At 41.3% G+C, this 17,410-nt stretch overlaps 2 long non-coding RNA genes across 3 annotated transcripts; both read left to right on the forward strand.

Moving 5' to 3' along the window:
• Nucleotides 1–2,976: 2,976 nt before the first annotated feature.
• On the forward strand, nucleotides 2,977–6,548 carry LOC146360486 (uncharacterized). 2 transcript variants are annotated; one of them, XR_014799676.1, is made up of 3 exons: nucleotides 3,080–3,273; nucleotides 4,369–4,484; nucleotides 5,481–6,548. It is a non-coding gene; the product is annotated as an uncharacterized LOC146360486 (long non-coding RNA). The 2 variants fall into 2 exon arrangements; XR_014799675.1 differs by having other exon boundaries at nucleotides 2,977–4,484.
• Nucleotides 6,549–14,111: 7,563 nt separating this feature from the next.
• On the forward strand, nucleotides 14,112–17,189 carry LOC146360487 (uncharacterized). Its single transcript, XR_014799677.1, has 3 exons — nucleotides 14,112–14,305; nucleotides 15,402–15,517; nucleotides 16,514–17,189. It is a non-coding gene; the product is annotated as an uncharacterized LOC146360487 (long non-coding RNA).
• The last annotated feature ends 221 nt before the right edge of the window (nucleotides 17,190–17,410 follow it).

Genomic DNA, 17,410 nt, shown 5'->3' on the forward strand with positions numbered 1-17,410 from the left:
GCCGTACACCTTATCCTCAGAGGCCAGGACATCCAGGGGCAGTGTGAACACGCACTTGTTTAAATGGGACGCAAGACGGACTATAGAGGGCCACCCCCTTGCCAGACAACCAAGTGCTGTCCCTGTCCACGGCCAGTGTGAGAAGGACTCTCACTAAAGTCAACCCACACAAAGCTGCTGGACCAGACAATATACCTGGACGCATGCTCGGAGCCCGTGCTGACCAGCTGACTGATGTCCTAGCGGGCATCTTTAACATCTCCCTGAGTCAAGCTGTTGTGCCACAGTGCTTTAAAACCACCACCATCATACCTGTCCCCAGACCTTCCCAAAGCCTAATTCCACAATGATTGCCTGAGCCTATTCTTGTTAAATGATGAAAAACTCAAAGGCACGTTTGGGCAGTGGATCTGTGTGAAATCAGCAGCTTGCAAAACTAAATCAAAATGTGTGCTATTGATTCTAAAAATAGAAATCACAATAAAGTTCAACATTTACTAAAACCGCCATTCAGTCATCTGAGAATCTTTACTCATGAAATTATAACGGTTAGATGAATTTATATGCAGTGATTTACTGATCAATGATAAAAGGGGAGATTTATGCAATAACGAAGACTGTCATGAAAAGTATTTGGCATCTGATCTCCTGTAACCTGCGGAGCTAAGCTGTTTTACCAGCTCTGCTCTCTGATTTTTCTTTTTTCTTTTATGAAAAAACACAAGTTGTCAAAGTTATTTGTTTGCAAATGTATTTCAGAAATATCGACATACTTTTTTTAATCAGCAGAAACTTTATGTCAGTAGTGCAAAAACCTGCACTGATCTGACCTCATTTCTTCCTCATCCTGATTCCTGACCTGGGAAGGGAGAGAAATATTTGTTTTTGTTTGTCTTCTTGTTTTATTTAATTCCTTGTGGGATTTGGATCCAACACGTAAAGTATGCATATTATGCACACACACAAACACACATGCAGCTATTACCCATTTCTTGTATTCTCGAATAAAGACATTGATTTGACACATTTAATTAGCGGCCAACTGTTTTTATTGTTCAATTATTAAGAAAAAAGAAAAGGTGGGGGTGGGGGGGGGGGATGTAAAGAAGAGCGTAAAGTAAAGGGAGAGAGGAGAGAAAACCCCAACAATCCCCTCTGAGCAAGCACTAGGCGACAGTGGATAGGAAAAACTCCCTTTAAAGGAAGAAACCTATGACAGAACCAGGCTCTAGAGGGGGCAGTCAACTGTCGGGACTGGTTGGGGGGTGAATGTGAAAAGAGGGGAGGGAGATGGGGGAGGTGTTAGTAGTTAAAGGGAGGGGGGGAATTAAGCTGGAACAGAGGTGGGGGAAGAAGAGGTGACATTGGCAGTAGTGAAAGAAGGAGTGTTCTTCCTCCAGAAGAAGCAGAAGCGTTTTTTCTTTTTCTCCAGCTGCTTTTCCACAAGCACCTTTTTCTCGAGGATGAGGATTTTCAGCTCCTCGATTGTTTCGGTGTTTTCCTTCTGCAGCTTGTTGCATTTTTTCTCCACTTCTTCTATTTTGGCTTGTTTTTCTTCCAACCTTTCTTTCAGCACTTTAGATGTTGCCTCCTGCTTTTGCAGTTTTTCATTTTCTCCTTCCAGCTCAGATGCTTTGAACTTCATTTTGTTGTAAAGTTCTTGCAGGTTTTGGTTTTTCTTCTCAAACTCCTGGAGAAGAAGTTTTTCTTCTCTCTGCTTAATGACCAGCTGTTCTCTCTCTTGAAGCAGGTCTTGATATTTATGCAGTGTCTCATCGAACTTTACCTGCAGCATCCTGTCGTTTCCCTCCATGAGCTGGAGTTGGCACTCCATGTCTCCCTGCTTTCTGTCCAGCTGCTCTTTCTCTTGAAGGATTTCTTCATTTTGCCGCAGAGCTTCATCAAGCTTTCCTTGCAAGATTTCATTTTGTTGCTTGATGCTGTGAAGTTTGGAATCCATTTGTTTTTGTTTGATTTCTTGTTCACTTTTCTCTTGGAGAAGCTTCTCATTTGCTTGCTCTGTGCGATCAAGCCTTTTTTTGTCTACACTGTACATTAGCTCCATGTCTCGGAGATTGGAGTGCAGCCCTCTCTTCTTCATGCTGTCTTCTTTCTTCTCTTGGAGGAGTTTTCTATTTTGTCGCAGAGCTTCATCAAGCTTTCCTTGCAAGCTTTCATTGTGTTGCTTGATGCGCTGAAGATTGGAATGCATTTGTTTTTGTTTTAACTCCTGTTGCCTTTTCTCTTGGAGAAGCTTTTCATTTTCTTGCAGTGTGCGATCAAGCTTTTTTTTGTCTGCACTGTACATTAGCTCCATGTCTCGGAGATTGCTCTGCAGCCCTCTCTTCTTCATGCCATCTTGTATCTTTTCTTGGATGACTTTTTTATTTTGTTGCAGAGCTTGATCAAGCTTTCTTTGGAGCTCCTGGTTCTTCTTGTCCATGTCATGGAGATCTTGTTGTTTCTCCTCAATAACAGCTTCCTTTTCTTGAAGCTGGTATGACAATTTTTTTAGTTCAGCGCTCTTTCGCTCATTTTCCTCCATCAAGAACTTAATCTTCTCGGTGTTTCTGAGCGCTTCATCCTCCATTTCTTCCAAACGCTTTTCCTCTAGTTCCACTTGGTCACACCAAGGAAGAGAGGAAAGGGAAGAGTCTAGTGGCTCATCCCAGGGAAGAGCGTAGGGGTCAACTTCTTGTCCCTTTGGATTTGTTTGAGACATGTTGGGTGTGGATACAGTTACAATTGCAAAGGATCCAAATATTTCAAAAGGCTTTTCTGGCGAACGGTTCAATGCTGCACACATCAACGCTGCGAGAAACGGACTAAAAGTCGTTGCTCTTCACCCCTATTTATGCGTTTTAAGGATCAAAGGATCAAAGGATCAGAATGGTGGTAAGATTCTACATGTGTGTGACGTCGTAATTCTGTAAGGCAATGAGGTTGTCACGTGATATTTTTGGAGGGGGGCATTTTTCAACTTGGACAAATTATCAATAAAGTTTCAATCTCTGTTATTTTCCCCAAAAAACGTGCTGTCGTAATAATGTTTTCTACTGTAATTGGTGCCAACAGATGGCGCAGTGTAGAGTTGGCTGTTACTCTGCCCAGGCTGCTACCATAGAAGAAGAATGTAGACCAATAGTACTTTAACGATGTTCGCTGATCGTTTTCGTGTAAATCTTAGCATTGCTTTAGCCGTCAAGCTAAAGGTTTAGCTTCATACTGCCATATTTTCAGAGTAACAAAATATTTAAACGGTCTCGGATCATGGTGAGTATTTGAAAAAATGTTTATTTAATGTGAAGCCTGTGATGTGGAAAGGTTAGCAAGCGTAATTTTGCCTATTGTGTTATACACGGGTGCTTACATCCGAGTAGCGTTGATCTTTTCTAAGGTCCATGGGTTTATCCAACGAGCAGCTAAGTCACCGTTATATCTGTAATTTTGTGCGCAACGTCTTAATGCAAAAGAAACCCCAAATCAAAGCAACGAAGCAAAGACTAAACAAAAAAAAACCCACAATGCGTTTTTAAGCTCTCTCTGCGTTCACTGCCTCTGCAAGTGTCAAACTTCCTCGCTTTAGCTGATGCTAACCAACATTAGCGCTTACGGTTCGTATATAAACACAACTGTCAGCCCTTCACTTTTGGTGCCGACAACATTTTGAGCATTTTCTACAGTTTGTGAAATGGTCGCCATTGGCATTACATGCCAGTAGTGTTCGCTAATTGACTTTACCGGGATTATATTTATTACAACGTTACTGCGTGGAAGTGATCATAGCGTATGCTTATGAACATGAGTGGTAGGTGTTATTAGTGCGACTTTACCCTTAATTAGTTTTCCCACCGGAAGTAGAGTTGTTTATGCGACGTGATGGCTAGAGCAGTCCCAAACAATCGATCGCGTTTCTTAACAGACCAATTCTCTCCAAACTTTTAGGGTAAGCTAGACTAGAGATATGGTTGCAATAATACGAACAAGAGCGCAACAGCATATTGACAATGGCGAGAACTTTAATATTTACATTGTGTTAGTGCACCCATCGCTCCGCATCCTTAACGCTACATTGATGTCGAGAGTCTCTGACACAGCTGTGCTCTGCAGCACAGACACCCTGCTTATCTGTGATTCGGCCAGACTGGTGTTGAACTCCAAAGACATGCGCGGGGTTAGCTTAGTTGGCTGTTGGTGTGAGTGGTTGTCCGAGTCTCTCTAATAACCCTCCAACAGACAGGCGACCTGTCCAGGGTGTACTTTTGCCCTATGACAGCTGGAATACAACCTGAATAAAATAAGTAGGAGAAAATGAATGATGTTTATATACATGTCATTTCTAATGTGGTCCTATGTGGTATGTTGTAGGACAGTGAAGTGTCTGACACTGACCATGTACCAGTGCCTGAGAACACTGGTATGGAGGGGGAGAACGCACCTCTTTACTGTATTTGTCGGAAACCAGACATCAACTGCTTCATGATGTAAGTATATATCAGGTTTATATTTGCAGTACGCGCAGTAGGGGTGGGCGCTAGCTTCAGCAATGTTATCAGAGATTTTTTTTTAAAATGAAGATCTTCTATTTCGAGAAAGCTACCAATAAGGATATATGCACAGATATAGAAAACAATACTGTAACATTTTATTGATGCTTGCAGTTTGGCGGCAGCAGTATTTGCAAGTGTAACTAAATTCCAGGCATTTTCCATCCTTCTTTTCCTATCAGCTTTTTTCTAATTGTCAGTGTGAACCAAGGTGTCAGCAGCAGCATTATAGTGCAAAAGTAGTGACCCAGCATAGATCAAATGTAAGCACAAAAGTAGCCAAGGTAGTGTTTTTCCTGGAAATTTTAAGTGAAAGGATAAAGTAACTGCTTACCACTTTAGTTTAACAATGATTAATGAAATGTAACCGTGTAACTCATCAGCAGTCTGCACAGTATGGTCACATATTAAAACTGAAGAATATGTTGTACTTGTTGTAGTGTTTCATCATGGGTCCAGTTTTTACCCAGGTGCTTAAAGCCCTTCTTTACCCTCATGTAACACCAACAGTAATTTCCAACCACTATTTCCTGTTCCTGTCAGTCAAACAAACAGACGACAAACATCTTCTATAAACAGGAATAATGTCATTTTATCGGATTAGAAAACATCTAATCTAGCGTTGATATTACACTGCTGTTTAGTGTCTGGCTAATCTCAGTGTCACCAAAATATCTGCCCTACATGTCAAACAATGAGAGAACTTGAAACAGTAACATCACCTAGCAGCTTATTTTAATTAGTGCTAACGTTTTGTTTGCTGGCTAACATTGCTATTATTATAGTCACAGTTAATTGACTTTGAATAGCTTTATTTCAAAAGTAATTTTACAATTTCACAGCCATTTAGCTGTGTTAACTGTACATGCTGTAGGTCATAAGGCGTGCATGGATCATTTTTATAATCAGCCTCTTGTCTTTTGTCCACCACAGACTTTGCCATGATAAATTGGTCAGTTGACAACCAGGAGCCGTACACCTTAACCTCAGAGGCCAGGACATCCAGGGGCAGTGTGAACACGCACTTGTTTAAATGGGACGCAAGACGGACTATAGAGGGCCACCCCCTTGCCAGACAACCAAGTGCTCTCCCTGTCCACGGCCAGTGTGAGAAGGACTCTCACTAAAGTCAACCCACACAAAGCTGCTGGACCAGACAATATACCTGGACGCATGCTCGGAGCCCGTGCTGACCAGCTGACTGATGTCCTAGCGGGCATCTTTAACATCTCCCTGAGTCAAGCTGTTGTGCCACAGTGCTTTAAAACCACTACCATCATACCTGTCCCCAGACCTTCCCAAAGCCTAATTCCACAATGATTGCCTGAGCCTATTCTTGTTAAATGATGAAAAACTCAAAGGCACGTTTGGGCAGTGGATCTGTGTGAAATCAGCAGCTTGCAAAACTAAATCAAAATGTGTGCTATTGATTCTAAAAATAGAAATCACAATAAAGTTCAACATTTACTAAAACCGCCATTCAGTCATCTGAGAATCTTTACTCATGAAATTATAACGGTTAGATGAATTTATATGCAGTGATTTACTGATCAATGATAAAAGGGGAGATTTATGCAATAACGAAGACTGTCATGAAAAGTATTTGGCATCTGATCTCCTGTAACCTGCGGAGCTAAGCTGTTTTACCAGCTCTGCTCTCTGATTTTTCTTTTTTCTTTTATGAAAAAACACAAGTTGTCAAAGTTATTTGTTTGCAAATGTATTTCAGAAATATCGACATACTTTTTTTAATCAGCAGAAACTTTATGTCAGTAGTGCAAAAACCTGCACTGATCTGACCTCATTTCTTCCTCATCCTGATTCCTGACCTGGGAAGGGAGAGAAATATTTGTTTTTGTTTGTCTTCTTGTTTTATTTAATTCCTTGTGGGATTTGGATCCAACACGTAAAGTATGCATATTATGCACACACACAAACACACATGCAGCTATTACCCATTTCTTGTATTCTCGAATAAAGACATTGATTTGACACATTTAATTAGCGGCCAACTGTTTTTATTGTTCAATTATTAAGAAAAAAGAAAAGGTGGGGGTGGGGGGGGGATGTAAAGAAGAGCGTAAAGTAAAGGGAGAGAGGAGAGAAAACCCCAACAATCCCCTCTGAGCAAGCACTAGGCGACAGTGGATAGGAAAAACTCCCTTTAAAGGAAGAAACCTATGACAGAACCAGGCTCTAGAGGGGGCAGTCAACTGTCGGGACTGGTTGGGGGGTGAATGTGAAAAGAGGGGAGGGAGATGGGGGAGGTGTTAGTAGTTAAAGGGAGGGGGGGAATTAAGCTGGAACAGAGGTGGGGGAAGAAGAGGTGACATTGGCAGTAGTGAAAGAAGGAGTGTTCTTCCTCCAGAAGAAGCAGAAGCGTTTTTTCTTTTTCTCCAGCTGCTTTTCCACAAGCACCTTTTTCTCGAGGATGAGGATTTTCAGCTCCTCGATTGTTTCGGTGTTTTCCTTCTGCAGCTTGTTGCATTTTTTCTCCACTTCTTCTATTTTGGCTTGTTTTTCTTCCAACCTTTCTTTCAGCACTTTAGATGTTGCCTCCTGCTTTTGCAGTTTTTCATTTTCTCCTTCCAGCTCAGATGCTTTGAACTTCATTTTGTTGTAAAGTTCTTGCAGGTTTTGGTTTTTCTTCTCAAACTCCTGGAGAAGAAGTTTTTCTCCTCTCTGCTTAATGACCAGCTGTTCTCTCTCTTGAAGCAGGTCTTGATATTTATGCAGTGTCTCATCGAACTTTACCTGCAGCATCCTGTCGTTTCCCTCCATGAGCTGGAGTTGGCACTCCATGTCTCCCTGCTTTCTGTCCAGCTGCTCTTTCTCTTGAAGGATTTCTTCATTTTGCCGCAGAGCTTCATCAAGCTTTCCTTGCAAGCTTTCATTTTGTTGCTTGATGCTGTGAAGTTTGGAATCCATTTGTTTTTGTTTGATTTCTTGTTCACTTTTCTCTTGGAGAAGCTTCTCATTTGCTTGCTCTGTGCGATCAAGCCTTTTTTTGTCTACACTGTACATTAGCTCCATGTCTCGGAGATTGGAGTGCAGCCCTCTCTTCTTCATGCTGTCTTCTTTCTTCTCTTGGAGGAGTTTTCTATTTTGTCGCAGAGCTTCATCAAGCTTTCCTTGCAAGCTTTCATTGTGTTGCTTGATGCGCTGAAGATTGGAATGCATTTGTTTTTGTTTTAACTCCTGTTGCCTTTTCTCTTGGAGAAGCTTTTCATTTTCTTGCAGTGTGCGATCAAGCTTTTTTTTGTCTGCACTGTACATTAGCTCCATGTCTCGGAGATTGCTCTGCAGCCCTCTCTTCTTCATGCCATCTTGTATCTTTTCTTGGATGACTTTTTTATTTTGTTGCAGAGCTTGATCAAGCTTTCTTTGGAGCTCCTGGTTCTTCTTGTCCATGTCATGGAGATCTTGTTGTTTCTCCTCAATAACAGCTTCCTTTTCTTGAAGCTGGTATGACAATTTTTTTAGTTCAGCGCTCTTTCGCTCATTTTCCTCCATCAAGAACTTAATCTTCTCGGTGTTTCTGAGCGCTTCATCCTCCATTTCTTCCAAACGCTTTTCCTCTAGTTCCACTTGGTCACACCAAGGAAGAGAGGAAAGGGAAGAGTCTAGTGGCTCATCCCAGGGAAGAGCGTAGGGGTCAACTTCTTGTCCCTTTGGATTTGTTTGAGACATGTTGGGTGTGGATACAGTTACAATTGCAAAGGATCCAAATATTTCAAAAGGCTTTTCTGGCGAACGGTTCAATGCTGCACACATCAACGCTGCGAGAAACGGACTAAAAGTCGTTGCTCTTCACCCCTATTTATGCGTTTTAAGGATCAAAGGATCAAAGGATCAGAATGGTGGTAAGATTCTACATGTGTGTGACGTCGTAATTCTGTAAGGCAATGAGGTTGTCACGTGATATTTTTGGAGGGGGGCATTTTTCAACTTGGACAAATTATCAATAAAGTTTCAATCTCTGTTATTTTCCCCAAAAAACGTGCTGTCGTAATAATGTTTTCTACTGTAATTGGTGCCAACAGATGGCGCAGTGTAGAGTTGGCTGTTACTCTGCCCAGGCTGCTACCATAGAAGAAGAATGTAGACCAATAGTACTTTAACGATGTTCGCTGATCGTTTTCGTGTAAATCTTAGCATTGCTTTAGCCGTCAAGCTAAAGGTTTAGCTTCATACTGCCATATTTTCAGAGTAACAAAATATTTAAACGGTCTCGGATCATGGTGAGTATTTGAAAAAATGTTTATTTAATGTGAAGCCTGTGATGTGGAAAGGTTAGCAAGCGTAATTTTGCCTATTGTGTTATACACGGGTGCTTACATCCGAGTAGCGTTGATCTTTTCTAAGGTCCATGGGTTTATCCAACGAGCAGCTAAGTCACCGTTATATCTGTAATTTTGTGCGCAACGTCTTAATGCAAAAGAAACCCCAAATCAAAGCAACGAAGCAAAGACTAAACAAAAAAAAAACCCACAATGCGTTTTTAAGCTCTCTCTGCGTTCACTGCCTCTGCAAGTGTCAAACTTCCTCGCTTTAGCTGATGCTAACCAACATTAGCGCTTACGGTTCGTATATAAACACAACTGTCAGCCCTTCACTTTTGGTGCCGACAACATTTTGAGCATTTTCTACAGTTTGTGAAATGGTCGCCATTGGCATTACATGCCAGTAGTGTTCGCTAATTGACTTTACCGGGATTATATTTATTACAACGTTACTGCGTGGAAGTGATCATAGCGTATGCTTATGAACATGAGTGGTAGGTGTTATTAGTGCGACTTTACCCTTAATTAGTTTTCCCACCGGAAGTAGAGTTGTTTATGCGACGTGATGGCTAGAGCAGTCCCAAACAATCGATCGCGTTTCTTAACAGACCAATTCTCTCCAAACTTTTAGGGTAAGCTAGACTAGAGATATGGTTGCAATAATACGAACAAGAGCGCAACAGCATATTGACAATGGCGAGAACTTTAATATTTACATTGTGTTAGTGCACCCATCGCTCCGCATCCTTAACGCTACATTGATGTCGAGAGTCTCTGACACAGCTGTGCTCTGCAGCACAGACACCCTGCTTATCTGTGATTCGGCCAGACTGGTGTTGAACTCCAAAGACATGCGCGGGGTTAGCTTAGTTGGCTGTTGGTGTGAGTGGTTGTCCGAGTCTCTCTAATAACCCTCCAACAGACAGGCGACCTGTCCAGGGTGTACTTTTGCCCTATGACAGCTGGAATACAACCTGAATAAAATAAGTAGGAGAAAATGAATGATGTTTATATACATGTCATTTCTAATGTGGTCCTATGTGGTATGTTGTAGGACAGTGAAGTGTCTGACACTGACCATGTACCAGTGCCTGAGAACACTGGTATGGAGGGGGAGAACGCACCTCTTTACTGTATTTGTCGGAAACCAGACATCAACTGCTTCATGATGTAAGTATATATCAGGTTTATATTTGCAGTACGCGCAGTAGGGGTGGGCGCTAGCTTCAGCAATGTTATCAGAGATTTTTTTTTTAAAATGAAGATCTTCTATTTCGAGAAAGCTACCAATAAGGATATATGCACAGATATAGAAAACAATACTGTAACATTTTATTGATGCTTGCAGTTTGGCGGCAGCAGTATTTGCAAGTGTAACTAAATTCCAGGCATTTTCCATCCTTCTTTTCCTATCAGCTTTTTTCTAATTGTCAGTGTGAACCAAGGTGTCAGCAGCAGCATTATAGTGCAAAAGTAGTGACCCAGCATAGATCAAATGTAAGCACAAAAGTAGCCAAGGTAGTGTTTTTCCTGGAAATTTTAAGTGAAAGGATAAAGTAACTGCTTACCACTTTAGTTTAACAATGATTAATGAAATGTAACCGTGTAACTCATCAGCAGTCTGCACAGTATGGTCACATATTAAAACTGAAGAATATGTTGTACTTGTTGTAGTGTTTCATCATGGGTCCAGTTTTTACCCAGGTGCTTAAAGCCCTTCTTTACCCTCATGTAACACCAACAGTAATTTCCAACCACTATTTCCTGTTCCTGTCAGTCAAACAAACAGACGACAAACATCTTCTATAAACAGGAATAATGTCATTTTATCGGATTAGAAAACATCTAATCTAGCGTTGATATTACACTGCTGTTTAGTGTCTGGCTAATCTCAGTGTCACCAAAATATCTGCCCTACATGTCAAACAATGAGAGAACTTGAAACAGTAACATCACCTAGCAGCTTATTTTAATTAGTGCTAACGTTTTGTTTGCTGGCTAACATTGCTATTATTATAGTCACAGTTAATTGACTTTGAATAGCTTTATTTCAAAAGTAATTTTACAATTTCACAGCCATTTAGCTGTGTTAACTGTACATGCTGTAGGTCATAAGGCGTGCATGGATCATTTTTATAATCAGCCTCTTGTCTTTTGTCCACCACAGACTTTGCCATGATAAATTGGTCAGTTGACAACCAGGAGCCGTACACCTTATCCTCAGAGGCCAGGACATCCAGGGGCAGTGTGAACACGCACTTGTTTAAATGGGACGCAAGACGGACTATAGAGGGCCACCCCCTTGCCAGACAACCAAGTGCTGTCCCTGTCCACGGCCAGTGTGAGAAGGACTCTCACTAAAGTCAACCCACACAAAGCTGCTGGACCAGACAATATACCTGGACGCGTGCTCGGAGCCCGTGCTGACCAGCTGACTGATGTCCTAGCGGACATCTTTAACATCTCCCTGAGTCAAGCTGTTGTGCCACAGTGCTTTAAAACCACCACCATCATACCTGTCCCCAGACCTTCCCAAAGCCTAATTCCACAATGATTGCCTGAGCCTATTCTTGTTAAATGATGAAAAACTCAAAGGCACGTTTGGGCAGTGGATCTGTGTGAAATCAGCAGCTTGCAAAACTAAATCAAAATGTGTGCTATTGATTCTAAAAATAGAAATCACAATAAAGTTCAACATTTACTAAAACTGCCATTCAGTCATCTGAGAATCTTTACTCATGAAATTATAACGGTTAGATGAATTTATATGCAGTGATTTACTGATCAATGATAAAAGGGGAGATTTATGCAATAACGAAGACTGTCATGAAAAGTATTTGGCATCTGATCTCCTGTAACCTGCGGAGCTAAGCTGTTTTACCAGCTCTGCTCTCTGATTTTTCTTTTTTCTTTTATGAAAAAACACAAGTTGTCAAAGTTATTTGTTTGCAAATGTATTTCAGAAATATCGACATACTTTTTTTAATCAGCAGAAACTTTATGTCAGTAGTGCAAAAACCTGCACTGATCTGACCTCATTTCTTCCTCATCCTGATTCCTGACCTGGGAAGGGAGAGAAATATTTGTTTTTGTTTGTCTTCTTGTTTTATTTAATTCCTTGTGGGATTTGGATCCAACACGTAAAGTATGCATATTATGCACACACACAAACACACATGCAGCTATTACCCATTTCTTGTATTCTCGAATAAAGACATTGATTTGACACATTTAATTAGCGGCCAACTGTTTTTATTGTTCAATTATTAAGAAAAAAAAAGGTGGGGGGGGGGGGGGGGGATGTAAAGAAGAGCGTAAAGTAAAGGGAGAGAGGAGAGAAAACCCCAACAATCCCCTCTGAGCAAGCACTAGGCGACAGTGGATAGGAAAAACTCCCTTTAAAGGAAGAAACCTATGACAGAACCAGGCTCTAGAGGGGGCAGTCAACTGTCGGGACTGGTTGGGGGGTGAATGTGAAAAGAGGGGAGGGAGATGGGGGAGGTGTTAGTAGTTAAAGGGAGGGGGGGAATTAAGCTGGAACAGAGGTGGGGGAAGAAGAGGTGACATTGGCAGTAGTGAAAGAAGGAGTGTTCTTCCTCCAGAAGAAGCAGAAGCGTTTTTTCTTTTTCTCCAGCTGCTTTTCCACAAGCACCTTTTTCTCGAGGATGAGGATTTTCAGCTCCTCGATTGTTTCGGTGTTTTCCTTCTGCAGCTTGTTGCATTTTTTCTCCACTTCTTCTATTTTGGCTTGTTTTTCTTCCAACCTTTCTTTCAGCACTTTAGATGTTGCCTCCTGCTTTTGCAGTTTTTCATTTTCTCCTTCCAGCTCAGATGCTTTGAACTTCATTTTGTTGTAAAGTTCTTGCAGGTTTTGGTTTTTCTTCTCAAACTCCTGGAGAAGAAGTTTTTCTCCTCTCTGCTTAATGACCAGCTGTTCTCTCTCTTGAAGCAGGTCTTGATATTTATGCAGTGTCTCATCGAACTTTACCTGCAGCATCCTGTCGTTTCCCTCCATGAGCTGGAGTTGGCACTCCATGTCTCCCTGCTTTCTGTCCAGCTGCTCTTTCTCTTGAAGGATTTCTTCATTTTGCCGCAGAGCTTCATCAAGCTTTCCTTGCAAGCTTTCATTTTGTTGCTTGATGCTGTGAAGTTTGGAATCCATTTGTTTTTGTTTGATTTCTTGTTCACTTTTCTCTTGGAGAAGCTTCTCATTTGCTTGCTCTGTGCGATCAAGCCTTTTTTTGTCTACACTGTACATTAGCTCCATGTCTCGGAGATTGGAGTGCAGCCCTCTCTTCTTCATGCTGTCTTCTTTCTTCTCTTGGAGGAGTTTTCTATTTTGTCGCAGAGCTTCATCAAGCTTTCCTTGCAAGCTTTCATTGTGTTGCTTGATGCGCTGAAGATTGGAATGCATTTGTTTTTGTTTTAACTCCTGTTGCCTTTTCTCTTGGAGAAGCTTTTCATTTTCTTGCAGTGTGCGATCAAGCTTTTTTTTGTCTGCACTGTACATTAGCTCCATGTCTCGGAGATTGCTCTGCAGCCCTCTCTTCTTCATGCCATCTTGTATCTTTTCTTGGATGACTTTTTTATTTTGTTGCAGAGCTTGATCAAGCTTTCTTTGGAGCTCCTGGTTCTTCTTGTCCATGTCATGGAGATCTTGTTGTTTCTCCTCAATAACAGCTTCCTTTTCTTGAAGCTGGTATGACAATTTTTTTAGTTCAGCGCTCTTTCGCTCATTTTCCTCCATCAAGAACTTAATCTTCTCGGTGTTTCTGAGCGCTTCATCCTCCATTTCTTCCAAACGCTTTTCCTCTAGTTCCACTTGGTCACACCAAGGAAGAGAGGAAAGGGAAGAGTCTAGTGGCTCATCCCAGGGAAGAGCGTAGGGGTCAACTTCTTGTCCCTTTGGATTTGTTTGAGACATGTTGGGTGTGGATACAGTTACAATTGCAAAGGATCCAAATATTTCAAAAGGCTTTTCTGGCGAACGGTTCAATGCTGCACACATCAACGCTGCGAGAAACGGACTAAAAGTCGTTGCTCTTCACCCCTATTTATGCGTTTTAAGGATCAAAGGATCAAAGGATCAGAATGGTGGTAAGATTCTACATGTGTGTGACGTCGTAATTCTGTAAGGCAATGAGGTTGTCACGTGATATTTTTGGAGGGGGGCATTTTTCAACTTGGACAAATTATCAATAAAGTTTCAATCTCTGTTATTTTCCCCAAAAAACGTGCTGTCGTAATAATGTTTTCTACTGTAATTGGTGCCAACAGATGGCGCAGTGTAGAGTTGGCTGTTACTCTGCCCAGGCTGCTACCATAGAAGAAGAATGTAGACCAATAGTACTTTAACGATGTTCGCTGATCGTTTTCGTGTAAATCTTAGCATTGCTTTAGCCGTCAAGCTAAAGGTTTAGCTTCATACTGCCATATTTTCAGAGTAACAAAATATTTAAACGGTCTCGGATCATGGTGAGTATTTGAAAAAATGTTTATTTAATGTGAAGCCTGTGATGTGGAAAGGTTAGCAAGCGTAATTTTGCCTATTGTGTTATACACGGGTGCTTACATCCGAGTAGCGTTGATCTTTTCTAAGGTCCATGGGTTTATCCAACGAGCAGCTAAGTCACCGTTATATCTGTAATTTTGTGCGCAACGTCTTAATGCAAAAGAAATCCCAAATCAAAGCAACGAAGCAAAGACTAAACAAAAAAAAAACCCACAATGCGTTTTTAAGCTCTCTCTGCGTTCACTGCCTCTGCAAGTGTCAAACTTCCTCGCTTTAGCTGATGCTAACCAACATTAGCGCTTACGGTTCGTATATAAACACAACTGTCAGCCCTTCACTTTTGGTGCCGACAACATTTTGAGCATTTTCTACAGTTTGTGAAATGGTCGCCATTGGCATTACATGCCAGTAGTGTTCGCTAATTGACTTTACCGGGATTATATTTATTACAACGTTACTGCGTGGAAGTGATCATAGCGTATGCTTATGAACGTGAGTGGTAGGTGTTATTAGTGCGACTTTACCCTTAATTAGTTTTCCCACCGGAAGTAGAGTTGTTTATGCGACGTGATGGCTAGAGCAGTCCCAAACAATCGATCGCGTTTCTTAACAGACCAATTCTCTCCAAACTTTTAGGGTAAGCTAGACTAGAGATATGGTTGCAATAATACGAACAAGAGCGCAACAGCATATTGACAATGGCGAGAACTTTAATATTTACATTGTGTTAGTGCACCCATCGCTCCGCATCCTTAACGCTACATTGATGTCGAGAGTCTCTGACACAGCTGTGCTCTGCAGCACAGACACCCTGCTTATCTGTGATTCGGCCAGACTGGTGTTGAACTCCAAAGACATGCGCGGGGTTAGCTTAGTTGGCTGTTGGTGTGAGTGGTTGTCCGAGTCTCTCTAATAACCCTCCAACAGACAGGCGACCTGTCCAGGGTGTACTTTTGCCCTATGACAGCTGGAATACAACCTGAATAAAATAAGTAGGAGAAAATGAATGATGTTTATATACATGTCATTTCTAATGTGGTCCTATGTGGTATGTTGTAGGACAGTGAAGTGTCTGACACTGACCATGTACCAGTGCCTGAGAACACTGGTATGGAGGGGGAGAACGCACCTCTTTACTGTATTTGTCGGAAACCAGACATCAACTGCTTCATGATGTAAGTATATATCAGGTTTATATTTGCAGTACGTGCAGTAGGGGTGGGCGCTAGCTTCAGCAATGTTATCAGAGATTTTTTTTTAAAATGAAGATCTTCTATTTCGAGAAAGCTACCAATAAGGATATATGCACAGATATAGAAAACAATACTGTAACATTTTATTGATGCTTGCAGTTTGGAGGCAGCAGTATTTGCAAGTGTAACTAAATTCCAGGCATTTTCCATCCTTCTTTTCCTATCAGCTTTTTTCTAATTGTCAGTGTGAACCAAGGTGTCAGCAGCAGCATTATAGTGCAAAAGTAGTGACCCAGCATAGATCAAATGTAAGCACAAAAGTAGCCAAGGTAGTGTTTTTCCTGGAAATTTTAAGTGAAAGGATAAAGTAACTGCTTACCACTTTAGTTTAACAATGATTAATGAAATGTAACCGTGTAACTCATCAGCAGTCTGCACAGTATGGTCACATATTAAAACTGAAGAATATGTTGTACTTGTTGTAGTGTTTCATCATGGGTCCAGTTTTTACCCAGGTGCTTAAAGCCCTTCTTTACCCTCATGTAACACCAACAGTAATTTCCAACCACTATTTCCTGTTCCTGTCAGTCAAACAAACAGACGACAAACATCTTCTATAAACAGGAATAATGTCATTTTATCGGATTAGAAAACATCTAATCTAGCGTTGATATTACACTGCTGTTTAGTGTCTGGCTAATCTCAGTGTCACCAAAATATCTGCCCTACATGTCAAACAATGAGAGAACTTGAAACAGTAACATCACCTAGCAGCTTATTTTAATTAGTGCTAACGTTTTGTTTGCTGGCTAACATTGCTATTATTATAGTCACAGTTAATTGACTTTGAATAGCTTTATTTCAAAAGTAATTTTACAATTTCACAGCCATTTAGCTGTGTTAACTGTACATGCTGTAGGTCATAAGGCGTGCATGGATCATTTTTATAATCAGCCTCTTGTCTTTTGTCCACCACAGACTTTGCCATGATAAATTGGTCAGTTGACAACCAGGAGCCGTACACCTTAACCTCAGAGGCCAGGACATCCAGGGGCAGTGTGAACACGCACTTGTTTAAATGGGACGCAAGACGGACTATAGAGGGCCACCCCCTTGCCAGACAACCAAGTGCTCTCCCTGTCCACGGCCAGTGTGAGAAGGACTCTCACTAAAGTCAACCCACACAAAGCTGCTGGACCAGACAATATACCTGGACGCATGCTCGGAGCCCGTGCTGACCAGCTGACTGATGTCCTAGCGGGCATCTTTAACATCTCCCTGAGTCAAGCTGTTGTGCCACAGTGCTTTAAAACCACCACCATCATACCTGTCCCCAGACCTTCCCAAAGCCTAATTCCACAATGATTGCCTGAGCCTATTCTTGTTAAATGATGAAAAACTCAAAGGCACGTTTGGGCAGTGGATCTGTGTGAAATCAGCAGCTTGCAAAACTAAATCAAAATGTGTGCTATTGATTCTAAAAATAGAAATCACAATAAAGTTCAACATTTACTAAAACCGCCATTCAGTCATCTGAGAATCTTTACTCATGAAATTATAACGGTTAGATGAATTTATATGCAGTGATTTACTGATCAATGATAAAAGGGGAGATTTATGCAATAACGAAGACTGTCATGAAAAGTATTTGGCATCTGATCTCCTGTAACCTGCGGAGCTAAGCTGTTTTACCAGCTCTGCTCTCTGATTTTTCTTTTTTCTTTTATGAAAAAACACAAGTTGTCAAAGTTATTTGTTTGCAAATGTATTTCAGAAATATCGACATACTTTTTTTAATCAGCAGAAACTTTATGTCAGTAGTGCAAAAACCTGCACTGATCTGACCTCATTTCTTCCTCATCCTGATTCCTGACC

This window comes from Perissodus microlepis, unplaced genomic scaffold (assembly GCF_051167445.1).
Source record: "Perissodus microlepis isolate ML-2025 ecotype Zambia unplaced genomic scaffold, ASM5116744v1 scaffold_48, whole genome shotgun sequence".
Taxonomy (NCBI): Eukaryota; Metazoa; Chordata; class Actinopteri; order Cichliformes; family Cichlidae; genus Perissodus; species Perissodus microlepis.